Source organism: Chrysemys picta, chromosome 5, assembly GCF_011386835.1.
Source record: "Chrysemys picta bellii isolate R12L10 chromosome 5, ASM1138683v2, whole genome shotgun sequence".
Lineage (NCBI taxonomy): Eukaryota > Metazoa > Chordata > Testudines > Emydidae > Chrysemys > Chrysemys picta.
In genome coordinates this window covers 41,119,956-41,135,331 of record NC_088795.1, presented here as the reverse complement: position 1 = coordinate 41,135,331, position 15,376 = coordinate 41,119,956, and the positions used below count along the sequence as shown (strand labels likewise).

Sequence of the window (15,376 nt, the reverse complement as noted above, 5' to 3'; positions counted from 1 at the left end):
GTACAATGAGAAATCTGTCTCAGATATTTTATGTAACTGATCTCTGAAGTGATGAGCTTACAATCCAAAAGCACATGGCACAAAATGTTAATACTAAATAACCTGAGGGGGCAAACTAGAAATTAAACTTCTCAGGAAAAGCAAAGAAAACGTGCTCACCGCAACTGAATGAGGTGGATCTGTGTCTTGCTGTCAGAAAAAAGGGACCAGGGCTCATTTAAGTGTCCCTACAGTATTTTAGTTACAGGGGAAGGGAAAGGTAGGACCACTGACCCACCATGTGCACTGGAAGGTATTTAGGGTCAGGAAGGAATTTCCCCCCCCCCCCCCCCCCCCCCGGTCAGATTGGCAGAGTCCCTGGGGTTTTTCCCCACTTTTTTCAGCAGTATCGGATGTGAGTCACTTGCTGGTTTCAACTAGAGTAAGTGGTGGATTCTCTGCAACTTGAAGTATTTATATCAAGATTTGAGAACTTCAGTAACTAAGCCAGAGGTTATGGACCTATTAGAGGAGTCGGTAGGCAAGGTTCTGTAGCCTGCGAAGTGCAGACTACTACTGGCCCTTCTGGCCTGAAAGTCTATGAGCCTGTGCAATCCCAGTCAAGGTGTTGCATGTGAGAGGAGAAAATACAAACAAACAATCTCTTCCACTTCAGAAGAGTATTTGTTTTCTTTTACATTTCCAACAACAGCAGCATCATTAATAGATTATACAGATAAAACACACAGATTATGTACAGGGCACACACTTTTCACAACAATGTAATACTCACTTTCCATCTCATTATTCAACTAAGGTTGTTTTCAAGGAAAATTAGGATTTGTATGTCTCTGAAGTGACCAAAACATTCCCCTCCCCTCAGTTTAACAGAGTGGATATAAGCACTAATCTCTGTCTCAACCCTGGTCTACACTGGGGGGGGCAGGGGGGCAATCGATCTAAGTTACACAATTTCATCTATGTGAAGTTGACGTACTTAGATCAACTTACCATGGTGTCTTCACCGGAGTGAGTCGACTGCTGCCGCAATTTAGACATACTAAGCTAGAATGACATTTAGGGTTTCACCAAAGTTTAGTGTCAAACAAAAAACATTGATGGAATAATTCTGCAAATTAATATTGTTATTCACGATAGCTTATTGGTCATATTCATGCCAAGTGTAATTAAATGCAGAATTGAACATATTGATTTGTCACTTAGGAAGTCAGCACATATTCTTTAAGTCAAAGTAACCCAAGTAAAACAGGCAGGAAAAAAAATGCAGAAAAAAATCTGCACCATGCCGATTACTGTATTATGTCATTCTCAACTACATTCTTTATACATATTTATTAGACATAAGCAATGAATGGTACTTCAAAGCATATACAAGATAGCTTTACTGAAACAATTCCTTCCTGTCATACAACTTGCACATAAACTATTGTAGGAATCAAGTTTTGATTAGAAATGAACTAGAACTAAAATACTTCCCCTCCCCCCAAAAAGGAGAGTATGGCTTATAACTTTGTATTTCCTTCACACACTAACTCCTGTTGTAGTACAACATGAGCAAGCTTCCCTCCAATAAGGCGGCATTAGAACAAGTTCATTGCCTCCTGTTAACTTTTTCCTTACAATGCTCATTAATTGAGCAGAAGCTCATTTTGATCATTCAGCTTACAAGTAAAAAATGTATGCATGTAAAAACAATTGAACTAGTGCATTTTGAGATGAAATTCAGGAAACCACCCTGCCATGACTCTACTTCCATGTCTAGGGTACTGGGTAGGAGGTGGCATAGCACCCCACCTGTTTTCTCTTCTTTACTCACAGATAGTGATTCCTTTGTTGTTGTGATGATCAATTAGTACTTGTTCCCCTCAATATTAACCATGAAATCTTAATTACGACCTTATTTAGCAAGACACTTAAACACATGCCTAATTTTAAGCATATGAATAGTCCCGATGATTGAGTCATGTTCTTAAGTACTTTGCTGAATCAAGGTCTATAATTATATTTACAAGAAGAGAGTTATTTTAAAGAGAGAAAGACACCAATAAAAAAAATCTAAATTCATCTTACCTAGACAAAATATGTTAAAATGTTGGCTAATATGGGAAGGGAACATAAGATACCAATTTAGAAGTGTTGTGGAAAAAGTCACCCATGCATTGATTTTAGTTCACAGACTTAAGGCTGAGGCCAGTTTATTGCAATACATACCAATGCGTTGGGGGTTGTAGTCAGAAACCACACCCCTGATCACAGCTCGCAGGCTGCTTTTATTCATACAAACCGCAAACATAGTACAAATTATACGTCATTTACGAAGATAAAAGAGTTGGGGTCTGTTCCCTTTCTCGGTACCCTCCTCATTATTTTTCCAAGAATTGGGTGCATATTGGGTGGGGGGCTTCTCGAGAAGCCTGATGCGGTCAAAACTTGGCACCAGCTAGTGTACATTCTCGGAAGAGTGCATGTACCTTCCGGGCGTTATGGTCAGTGTACCGGGGAGGGGTTGACAGGACGCCCAAAGAAGGTATCTAATTGGCTAGTTTGCATTTAGCTGGAATTACAGGAGAAGTTAACATTTAGCTAGAACTAATTTCTTCACACAAGCAGTTATTATATTTCATCAACGAGCCGTTATCATATTTCCGCTGCCAATAACACACAAGCTGTTATTTTGCTAGGGCACTCCACATTTCCTCCCCCTCCCTCCTCTGATCCTAACCCCTAACCAAACTGGTCAGAAGGCTGTGTTGCTTAGTTCAGTTCAGGCCTGCGGCCTGCAAAGGCCTGCATTGTGGCTTTCACCGGCATCTCAAGCAACATAAGGGAGGCCGACCAGGCCTATTCCCTCACAAAAGATATTCCAAGATGATTTACTCGAGGCCTGGTCTTGCCAGGTCTCCTCACATGACCTTCAATTTTGTCTGAATGGGACTGTAGCCAATATACATTCACCTTGATGGTACTTCATCTTGTTACTGCCTTTTTCCATGTTGTGTACTTACTGTAGCACTTTACTATATTTTTATTTTGGCGCTGTAGTCTCTAGAGCTTCATCTCCAAGAGTGGGGACACACTAATTGAACCTGTAGCTTTCAAAGAGGAAATTTCTTACTTGTAACGGCTGTTCTCTGCCAACACTGGGACAGATCCTCAGCTGATAAAAATTGGTGCAACTTCAGTAAAGTTAATGGCACTCTACCAATTTACACCAACTGAAGATTTGGCTTATTCTCTCTAAAGGTATGTCTGCACTACGGGATTATTCCGATTTTACAAAAACAAATTGTATAAAGTCAAGTGCACACGGCCACACTAAGCACATTAATTCGGTGGTGTGCATCCATGTACCGAGGCTAGCGTTGACTTCCGGAGCTTTGCACTGTGGGTAGCTATCCCATAGTTTCTGCAGCCTCCCCCGCCCATTGGAATTCTGGGTTGAGATCCCCATGCCTGATGGGGCAAAAAACATGGTTGCTGGTGGTTCTGGGTACAGTCTCACCCCTCCCTCCATGAAAGCAATGGCAGACAACCCTTTCATGCCTTTATTCCTGGGTGAACACTGCACTGTGGACGCCACATCACGTCAAGCATGGAGCCCGCTCAGCTCAAGACAGCAGTCATGAACATTGTAAACACCTCGCGCATTCTCGTGTAGTTTATGCTGAACCAGGACCAGAAAAACCAGGTGAGGAGGAGGTGGCGACTGCAGCGCGGCGACGAGAGTGATGAGGACATGGACATAGACACAGAATTCTCTCAAACTGCGGGCCCCGGCGCTTTGGAGATCATGTTGTTAATGGGGCAGGTTCTAGCTGTGGAATGCTGATTCTGGGCCCAGGAAACAAGCACAGACTGGTGGGAACTACATAGTGTTGCGGGTCTGGGATGATTCCCAGTGGCTGCAAAACTTTTGCATGCATAAGGGCACTTTCATGGAACTTTGTGACTTGCTTTCCCCTGCCCTGAAGCACCAGAATCCCAAGATGGGAGGAACCCTCACAGTTGAGAAGGGAGTGGCGATAGCCCTGTGGAAGCTTGCAACGCCAGACAGCTACCGGTCAGTCGGGAATCAATTTGGAGTGGGCAAATCTACTGTGGGGGCTGCTGTGATGCAAGTAGCCAAAGCAATCACTGAGCTGCTGCTACCAAAGGTAGTGACTCTGGGAAATGTGCAGGTCATAGTGGATGGCTTTGCTGCAATGGGATTCCCTAACTGTGGTGGGGCAATAGATGGAACCCATATCCCTATCTTGGCACCAGAGCAGCCAGTATATAAACCACAAGGGGTACTTTTCAATGGTACTGCAAGCACTGGTGGATCACAAGGGACATTTCACCAACATCAACGAGGGCTGCCCAAGAAGGGTTCATGACACTCGCGTCTTCAGGAACACTACTCTGTTTAAAAGGCTGCAGCAAGAGGTTTACTTCCCAGACCAGAAAATAACCATTGGGGATGTTGAAATGCCTATAGTTATCCTTAGGGACCCAGCCTACCCCTTAATGCCATGGCTCATGAAGCCATACACAGGCAGCCTGGACAGTAGTCAGGAGCTTTTCAACTACAGGCTGAGCAAGTGCAGAATGGTGGTAGAATGTGCATTTGGATGTTTAAAGGGACGCTGGCGCACGTTACTGACTCACTCAGACCTCAGCCAAACCAATATTCCCATTGTTTTTGCTGCTTGCTGTGTGTTCCACAATCTCAGAGAGTAAGGGGGAGATCTTTATGGTGGGGTGGGAGGCTGAGGCAAATCGCCTGGCCGCTGATTACACGCAGCCAGACGCCAAGGCGACTAGAAAAGCACACCAGGAAGCGCTGCGCATCAGAGAAGCTTTGAAAACCAGTTTCATGACTGGCCAGGCTACGGTGTGAAAGTTCTGTTTGTTTGTCCTTGATGAAAATCCACCCCCTTGACTCATTCTCTGTAAGCAACCCACCCTTTCCCTTTGATCACAGCTTGCTTTCAAAGGAAATAAAGTAACTATCATTTAAAAATCATTTATTCTTTATTAATGGATTCTTTAAAAAAAAAAAAAAAAAAGGGGTGGGGGAAGAACTGACAAGGTAGCCCAGGTGGGGTTTGGGAGGAGGATAGGAGGGAAGGAAAAGGCCACTACAAGAGTTTAAAACAACAACAACAACAACAACAGCCTTTTGGTTGGGCTGTCCTCTGGGGTGGAGTGGGAGGGTGCACGGAGCCTCCCCCCACCCCTGCGTTCTTACACAGCTGGGTGAGGAGGCTATGGAACATGGTGACGGTGATTATACAGGGGCTGCAGTGGCAGTCTGTGATCCTGCTGTCGTTCCTGAAGCTCCACCAGACGCCGGAGCATATCCGTTTGCTCACGCAGCAGCCCCAGCGTTGCATCCTGCCTCCTCTGATCTTCCTGATGCCACCTCTCATCTCGAGCGTCTCTCCTCTCCTCACATTGGTCCCTCATATCCTCACATTCACTGGCCTGTTTCCTGTACTTTGAAACCGCATCCTTCCACTCATTCAGATGAACTCTTTCATTGCGGGTCGATTCCATGATTTCAGAGAACATTTCATCTCTCGTCCTTTTTTTTCCTCCACACCACCTTATCTGAGATAGCCTTCAGGACGGAGGAGGGAGGCTTGAAAAATTTGCAGTTGCGGGAGGGAGGGAAAGAAGGGAGAGAAGTATTTAAAAAGATACATTTTACAGAACAATGCTTATACTCTTTCACGGTGAACAACACTATTCACATTACATAGCACATGTGACCATAGCACAAGGTCACATTTTGCATCTTAATATTGAGTGCCTGCGGTTTTGGTGTTAGAGAGCACAGACACAGGTCCGGGCAACAGAATTCGGCTTGCCTGCGGCCATGGTAAGCCATTGTCTTTCGGCTTCTGTAGCCTTCAGAAAAGCAGTGCCCTGCTTTCCCACATACTAAGCAAAGCCCGTTGAGTGCTGCGGTTTTCCTGTTAACGTGCAGCAGCAGAAACCAAACTACCCCCCACATCCAATTCTCTGGGATGATCGTTTCATCCTCCCCACACACACACCGCATGGCTGATATCAGGGAAGATCCCTCCAGAAACCAAACTAACCCCCACCCATCGCTTTACCCCTCCCCCCACTGCGTGGCTGGTATCAGGGAAGATCCCAGCTAGCCAAACACGAAAACCTCAGTGCCAATGATCCCCCTCCCCTGCTCCCTGCCCCCACTTGGCTAACTGCAGGGAAGGTTTTCTTTTCAGCCACAGACAAACAGCCCAGTAAGAATGGCCACTTCTGTCCCCTTAATTAAATTCCCATATTTCAACCAGGTTACCATGAACGATATTCTCCTGAGGATAACACAGCGAGATAAAGAACCGATGTTGCTTGAATGCCAGCAAACACCGGGACCATACGCTGCCAGGCTTTGTCATGCAATAATAGCAGATTACTTGCTACTAGCATGGTGTGGTCAAGTGTCCCACCATGGAGGACGGAATAAGGCTGCACTGCCCAGAAACCTTGTGGAAAGGCTTTTGGAGTACTTCCAGGAGAGCTTCATGGAGATGTCCCTGGAGGATTTCCACTCCATCCCCAGACATGTTAACAGACTTTTCCAATAGCTGTATTGGCCGAGAATGCACCCCAAGTCCTCTAAGGCAAATTATTCATTAAAAAACGCTTGCTTTTAAACCATGTTTTATATTTACAAAGGTACACTCACTGGAGGTCCCTTCCATGGCCTCATTGTCCGGGGGTTGGGAGGGTACTTCCGTCAGGCTGAGAAAAAGATCCTGGTTGTTGGGAAGAACGGAGTGCTGTGTGATCTCCGCAAGCTTGTCCTCCTCCTCATTTTCCCTGTCCACAGAATCCTCAGGCATGGCAGAGATTACCCCCTCCTCAGAATCCACGGTCAGAGGTGGGGTAGTGGTGGTGCCCCCCCCCCGAGAATTGCATGCAGCTCAGCGTAGAAGCAGCATGTCTGCGGCTCTGCCCCAAACCTTCCATTTGCTTCTTTGGTTTTCTGGTAGGCTTTTCTGAGCTCCTTAACTTTCACGCGGCACTGTAGTGAGTCCCTATTGTGGCCTCTCTCCATCATGCCCGTGGAGATTTTTTTCAAAAGTTTTGGCATTTCGTCTTTTGGAACATAGTTCTGCTAGCACTGAATCCTCTCCCCATATAGCGATCAGATCCAGTACGGTCCATGCTGGTGCTCTTTTTCGATTCTCGGACTGCATGGTTACCTGTGCTGATGAGCTCTGCGTGGTCAACTGTGCTGTCCATGCTGGGCAAACAGGAAATGAAATTCAAAAGTTCGCAGGGCTTTTCCTGTCTACCTGGCCAGTGCATCCGAGTTCAGATTGCTGTCCAGAGTGGTCATAATGGTGCACTGTGGGATAGCTCTCGGAGGCCAATACCTTCGAATTGCGGCCACACTAACCTTAATTCGAAATGGCAATACTGATTTCAGTGCTACTCCCCTCGTTGGGGAGGAGTACAGATAACGATATTAAGAGCCCTTTATATCGAAGTAAAGGGTTTTGTTGTGTGGACGGGTGCAGGATTAATTCGGTTTAACACTGCTAAATTCGAGATAAACTCCTAGTGTAGACAAGGCCTAATAGATAAACACTCACTCACCCAGCTCCCCTCAGAGAAAACATATGAGGAAACAAAGGCTCATGGTCAGTTTTGAGCCTAGGGAATCTCCCACAGGCTGTAAACTGGTACAATGCTATTAGTGTACACCTACTTGGGTAAGGGAAAAATCCATTTGAGGGTGCTTTTAATGCTTTCATTGTTTGCTGTATTATTTAGGTATGTTTACAGTTGCTTTCGAGATGCTCTTTGTAAAGACTGTTGGCAATTACAGTACTAGATAATTAGGGATCATTCATTAGTAGAGCTAGATGCAAATTTCTGTATGAAAAGTTTTCATCAAAGGTGGCCTTTTTTCAAAATTGATACTCTCCATGAAAAAAATATCAAGCTGTGCAAAAAAGTGTCTATGTTTTTTTAAAACCAAAAATATTTACCAACATTTTTCTCAGCATTTTAATCAAACTTGTTTGTCCATTAACATTTCTGCCAAAATTTTGATTAAAAATACTGTGGATGATTTCACCAAACAGGTCCATTTAGAACCCTGCAAAATAGAAAGATTTTTTTTTTGTGTGAAGTCATTCATGTTTTTTGTTATTTAGCAGCTTTATTTATTGGTTAGTAATGATATTTGAGTAGGTCCAGCAACTATATTCAAATACAACAAAGAGGAAAAGTGAAAAAAAGAGATTTGGGTGTGATCCAATGTCTATTTAATTCAATGGAAGCATAATAAATTACTGTAAAGTCAACAGTCCAATAAGAGTTCATACTAGTAAATATAGGAATTGTCATGCTGGATCAGATCAGTGATCCATCTTGTCCAGTATCCGGTCGCTGAAACTGGCCAGTACCACTTTAGAGGAAGGAGCGAAAAATCCAGCAGCAGGCAATTATGGAGTTACCTGTTTCCCAAAGAAAGTTTCCTCCCAGCACCCAATAGTTAGAGGTCAACTAAAACCCTAAAGCAGGAGTGTTTATACCTTCCTAAACTCTGGATATTCTTATTATCCATATATTGTTTAATAGCATACAGACTCCCTCCAACTTATGCAGTCGTTCCGTTCCAGAAAGCCTTGCGTAACTCAAATTTTGCGTAAGTTGGAAACGTACATCACGGAAAAGTTTCCACAACTCAAAAATCCAGTTTCTGGCTTATGGAACTTTTTCTGTAAGTGCAAATTTGCATAAGTCGGGTCTTGTGTAACCGGGGAGCATCTGTATTGAATCCTGATATACTACTGGCTTCATGGTACCTTGTGGCAATAAGTTCTACAAACCAAGTATATAATTCTCACATAATTTTATGTCCAGTCAGTCTCCTCTCTAAAGTAAACCAACTCAAACTTTTCACTCTTTACTAGAGTCAAGACATCCTTATGAGTGGTCACTAGTGCTCTAACAATCTCAGGGTTTAACTCCTACACATGTGTAGGTATATATTTGATTGGAATCTCACCTCACCCACCTCAACTGTAATTCCCACCCTTTGCCACCTACTAAGACCAGCAGAGACAGTGGGGTTCTCTAGATTTCGCGAGCCAAAAGATAAAGCTGAAAATGAGAACTGAAAAGCCACACACAAAAAATTCCTGTAATTAGACTGATATTCAGTGGGTGATGACTGAACGTTGGTCGGTCACCATGGCTCTATTGCATCTTAGCAAAGCACAGAATGCAGCTGTATAATTAAGCCCTAAGTATTGTGTGGGGAGAAGATTTTTTTGCATTTTTTTGCTGTTTTTAATTTTGTTCTCTCCAGTTGTTCTGAGTCATAGCATTAGTGGCAATAACTTAATGGTTTTTGTTTTTTTGTGGTGTGCTCAAACATTTCAGATTAGTTGGTAAAATTGGTGCCAGTTTGCGAAAAAATGCATTTTCATTGTATTTCATTTACAGCCCAGTCCTTAGTTCTCCTCATTAATCCAAATGCCCTGGTTGGAGGCACTGAGAAACGTGGAGAGGGAAGAGTGCATGGAATTCAGAAGATTAAGAAGTTATCAGGGAGTAAAAAAATAAATAAATAAAAAAGGTTGGAGCTTCAAATATTTTGTTCCACTCTTCCCAGCAGACAATGCAAAGCTTCCAATATTTTTTTCCAGAGTAACCAATTGTAGGGGTAACGGAGTCATATAGTATAATCAAATAGTTATTTAAGGTCAAATTCTCCAACTTGTGGGTTATTCTCAGACAGAAGTGGGGTGGGGGTGGGGGGGGGGGGAAGAGACACGGACAATGAGTTTCAGTTAGCTGAATTTCATTGTAGTTCTCTTGGGAGGTGGCTTCCCTATAAGCATTCCTGAAGAAGTTACCAGTCCAATCTGCAAACTCATAGTTGCCCTGTTTTCCAGTGGCAAACACTCTGCTCTCCGACGGTCCCCAAACTCATCTAGCTCCCGTGAATCACATCCCCAACAGGGAAAATGTTGAATGAGGCTTTCCTGAACATAGCTACTCCTGGAGCCGGGTGACTGTATATGATGGGGGAAGAATCTGGTAGTAGAGACCTTACAGGCTCCTCCTGCCCTTCCCTATTTCCCCAACCCATTCCCTCACTCCCCCCCCCCCCCCAGTTCCCTACCTTGGGAACAAAGAGGAGCATGCTGTGAAGGCAGCACAGTCCATCTCTGCACTCCTCTAGTCTGCATTCCCAGGCACAGACTTTCCTCTGCTCGTGGAAATGAATGGGAGAAGATAAGCTTATGTCTCATTGCATGTATTTCTAAGGTGTCCATCACTGCAATATCTGGTTTCTATTCATACAAAGAAAATAATATTACCCTTTCCTTGGCTTCGCTGGCCAGCTCTAGTACATATTTACAGCAGCTGCTTTCAGATGGTCACCACCACCCTTGACAGAAATACTTCTGGGAATCATATAGCCACTGACTGGCTGGCACAATAAAGTCATTCCCAGAAAAATTGTCTCATGCCCTGGTGTGGTTATGCTGACATCATCCTGATAATAATGACTAGACACAGGCTAACCATTTGATTGCTTATCCAAACTGAACCTCTGATCCTTTGGTATGGCACAATACAGATGTCAGCAAATCCACAGCAATGCATGGGTCAATTACCCTCCAACACTGGGAGAACCCAGTAGCATATAGACAGTTAAATCTGGCATCCCCAGGGCAGGGTAACCTTTCCCCCTGAAAAAAAGACCAATGTTAGTTCCCATCTAGAAATAATGAATAATGCATTAGGTCAAAGCAGTTATACAACTGCAACCCCATGATAGAAACTTTTATTTCTTCAAACAATAGATCAAAATACGCTGAATAATTAGGTTGACTTTCTAGGGTGAACTCCAAAGCGTGTCAGCGTTACTGGCTTGCTTAGCAATAGCATTTCTGACTTAAAAGGCAGGATATGAATTAACTTCCACTTTGATATTGTTCTGCAAAAGTAAAAATACATTCTTATTCTAATAAATCTCATTGTATTAATTTATTCAATATTTGTTGAAAGGAAATATTTCAAAATATTGTTTAATGCAATAAGGGATCTGCATGAAGTAGTTTTCTTGGAAATTATACAATTCAGGCCACTTGTGTTTGAATTTACCAGAACTACTTCTACTTAAGTGAACAATGTATGAATCCTACCATTGGCAAGCACAAGGACTTCCCCTGATGTTGTCAGTTACAGTTCATTAAGGATTCCTGTCTTCTGCCAATCTTTGTCCATTTGAAAGCAGAAAGTGAGATGTAACAATATACTGTACATTTTACAGATCTCTCTGTAGGACATTGTTTCATTTATTGCATGCTGTGAAATAACCTCAAAAGGACTCCATGCCTGTAAAACTAAACTGTCTCTTTATTAAGAGAGCCAACTATAGAGGTGTTTCAACTGCAGCAAGCATACTAGTCTTGTGCACAAACTTTCCTGGTACTTCCTCCAAACTCTTCCCTCCTACAACCTGTGTTCTGCTCCTCCCTCAAGTTCTGTGCAGGTTGCTACAGGGATTCACTTTTGCTGATGATTCATGATTAGATTTTCTTTGCAAAAGCAGTATGGAGTGTTTGAGGTGGGTTAAGTCTTACAAAAGATATAATTAGATCTATGTGAGCTGGGAATCTCGCATAATTTATCTATGCTAGCTCTGCTTGAGCTAGCTAGGGTGATGGCTTGGGCTAGCCACTCAAGTACTTCCCCCAGCTGGGCAGGTACACTCTTGAGACACCTAGCCCTATCTGCTGCCCATGCTATGCTACTATTGTTAGTATGCTAGCTTGAGCAGAGTTAGTGTGCGTACATATATGAACTGATAATCACATCCCAGCTTCAAGTGTAGACATAGCCAAAGTCCTGGAAGCCTGGTGTATAGTAAAAAATATTCCGCCACAAAAGCCATCTTTAATTGTTACATACCAGGTTTGACCTTTGTACACAAATACTTTCATAGACTCAGTCTGTCATTCACAGCATGGTATCCAGTAATATAAGATGCTATACTTGTGACTAAAATTGTAGAATAAAACAGTAAGCTACTGTATTGTATCACTGGAGAAATAGGATGTGATCATATAATTATAATTTGATTATAATCAAAGGCTGTATCAATAATACATCCACACAAAGAGGAAGAGTTAAGGTTGCCTGGGTAACCTTAGCTTTTGTAGTCTCCAAACTACATGTGAAAACTAGAGTAGGCCAGGAGGGCTGGTGTAAGTAGTAGGTGGCCCTCTGCTGCAGCTACAGGACAGCATATTCTCAGCTCTCTCCTGATCCCTGCCAGCCTCAAGGGGCTGAAGCCCTGACTTACCCGCAGTGAGGAATCAGATCCAGTCAGTAGGTGATGCCCAACTGATTTCCAACACCTGTGTGCTGGGCTTCCCTCCAGAACAAGTGTTAAGGCGGATTCCCCACTCTGGCACTTCGAGTGCAGAAGGTGGGGGCCCGCAAGGATTCTAAAAATTAATACTGGCCGCTCCAGCCTTCTATTAAACTCCCATGGTTAGAGTTTCTCTCTGACCTTGGATGGGTAGATGCTGCCACCACCCAAATGCAAAAAAACCCCTTTGAAACCAGAAAGGTGCACTTGGGAATTCCTTCCTGTGGGGTACCCTCAAGCCCTTTCATCCCCCTCTCCGGGGAAAAGCGGAGAAAGAAAAACAAAGGAAATCAGCTGTTGCCACCAGCTAATTAAGCAACATATGCACAAACCTCTTAGGGCACCAAAAATCCAATCCTGTTCTTAAAAAAGGTAAATTAAACAGAAAAAAAATACATCTGAACTTAGGGTTTTTCTAGATTTAAAAAAACCCACTTACAAAATTTAAACATCAAGAATAACCTTCTTGAGGTCCAGCTTAAAGGTTATAAGCAAAACAAAAAGCATTTGGAGTTAGCACAGAGGAGTCCACAAGCCAACAAGAAATAAAAGAAATAACCCTAATCGCATCTTTCTAGACAGTCCCTGATTACTTATATATTTGGGATTTCAGATGAGTACGGTTGAGGTATGATTTGATGCTTTTTCATACCTGGTTTTAAAGCTTTTTACAGCATAGCATCAGCTCTGTCCCCTCTCTCCAGAGGAGAACACCAACAACAGAGAAAGGGAAATTTTCCCACCCTCACCCATTTTAAAAAGTTCTAACCCTCCCATTGGCTCTTTTGGTCAGGTGCCCATTCCTTTCCTTTTACCTGTGGGCTTGTTAACCCTTTACAGGTAAAGCAAGTAGAAAACAGCACCAAGAGGGATTTTGTAGCTAACTGGCTGGCTGTCCACAGAAGGTAGCTACCCCCACTCTCATTTATCACAACAGGACCAGTTGCTTCCTGACCCTTGCCAACCACTTAAAGGTGAAGACTTCCCTGTTACAAAAGGATATAAGACTAAGCTCAAGCCCGGGGGGGGGGGGGGGGGGGGATGTCACGGAGGCTTGTTCTCGGGGGGCTAGTCCTTGCTGAGGATCTGTGCCACAAAGTTCACACATGAATCCAGCTTCAGTGTAGACAGCCTTAAAACAATGTCCCCAAACTTTTCAGGGTCGCCCCTCCCCCCCCCCACTTGCCACTATCCAGAGCCCCCCAGCCAGGGCCACAGCTCAAGGGGCAGAAACACAAACAGGAGTAAGGGGGTGGTCAAGGCTGGGGCCAGATGACACTCCTTCCCTGCCCCCATGGGGGCTGGCACAGGCCCCACCATGCACCCCCAAAATGTTCCTCTGCCTTAAAGTCAATTATAAACATGAACAAGCTCTTGTTATAACTGACAACAAGCACATCTTTCATTTCAATGCCTGTGGCTTTTCTCTAAAGTTCCTTCCAGTATTGTGTTGGGATTGCAATCCCTAGATCAGCCATGTCACAGAGTGCACTCACCACAGTGGCACCTCCTGCTGGCCATCCAACTTGCATTCTCCCTCCAGTATCAGAGGGGTAGCCGTGTTAGTCTGAATCTGTAAAAAGCAATAGAGGGTCCTGTGGCATCTTTAAGACTAACAGAAGTATTGGGAGCATAAGCTTTTGTGGGTAAGAACCTCACTTGCATCTGAAGAAGTGAGGTTCTTACCCACGAAAGCTTATGCTCCCAATACTTCTGTTAGTCTTAAAGGTGCCACAGGACCCTCTGTTGCTCTCCCTCCAGTGTGGTCTTCTCCCGCTGCTGCCCTGCTCTCTCCCGAGTGTGCAACTTCCTCCAGGGCTGCCCAGAGGATTCAGGGGACCTGGGGTCTTCGGCAGCAGGTGTCCTTCTGCTCCGGGTCTTCGGGGCACTTTGGTGGCGGGTCCCAGAGCGAGTGAAGGACCCACCATCAAAGACCCAGAGCGGAAGGAGCCCTCGCTGCTGAATTGCCGCCGAAGACCCAGAGCAGAAGAAGCTCCGGGTCTTCAGCGGCGGGTCCTTCACTCATTCCGTGTGTGTTCGGCAGCACTGAAGGATCTGCCACCGAAAACCCTCCGAAAACTCTCATGGGGGCCCCAAATTGCCCCATTTCCACCCCCACCAGGCAGCCCTGGCTTCCTCTCTGTGGCTTTGCCCTCTGACGTGGTCACTAAAGTCCTCCCTTTCTGGGCAATTCACAATCTTTCCAGACCTGTGGTCTGGCTGGTGCCTCCAGCACACTTACCTGTGGCTGATAGAGGGAGGGCCTGGGTTCCAGCCCAGAGACGCTACAACAAGCAACAACCGTCCCTATATAGTCCTACCTCTTGCTGCTATTTCCCAGAGCTTCTGGCTTCCTCCCTCTCCTCGCTGTGTTTGCCAGCTCCAACTTCCTCCATTCAGGGAGCAACTACAGCCTTGACTCTGTTGCTAGCTACCTGGCCTTGAATAGGCCCTGCCTGTTCCTGTACAGATGAGCCTATCCTTAATTAGCTGCCTCCCTCCAGCCTAAATCTCCCCTGCTTGCAGTCTAATTAGCTGATTGGGCCCACCTGGCCTAATTCAGCTCTTGCAGGGCTAGTGTGGGGAGTCCACCCCACTACAAGCCTCATTTGACATGTTCTACTGAATGTTTGCTATTCCCCCCACCCCTTTTTTTTAAAAAAAAAACACAACATATACTCTGAATTTCTGAAAAAGCATCAGAAGCAGTACTAATCACTCCCATTGCTGCTGTTTGCTCTACTGCAGCCTTTTCAGTTTGCGTGTTTAGTTTTTTAATAGGAACACAGATTCTGATTCATACCAGAGTTAAATCGTTTTTTCTGGAGTTTTAACTCTAGTTCTCCTTCCTTCTCATGTGACTTTTTAAAGAATATTAGGAAGGGAGACATTATTGAGGAGATGCTTCTTTCAAGCATTAAAGTATCTGCTCCTCGGCCACTAGTCCTTACTGTA

General features: G+C 44.4%; 1 long non-coding RNA gene across 1 annotated transcript in view; it reads right to left on the bottom strand.

Annotated features, from left to right (window-relative positions):
- Positions 1-14,885, bottom strand: part of LOC135983609 (uncharacterized) — a 41,325-nt gene extending 26,440 nt beyond the window's left edge. Inside the window, exon 1 of the long non-coding RNA XR_010601317.1 lies at positions 14,743-14,885. This is a non-coding gene — a long non-coding RNA (uncharacterized LOC135983609). The remainder of the gene's footprint in view (positions 1-14,742) is intronic.
- Positions 14,886-15,376: the final 491 nt, after the last annotated feature.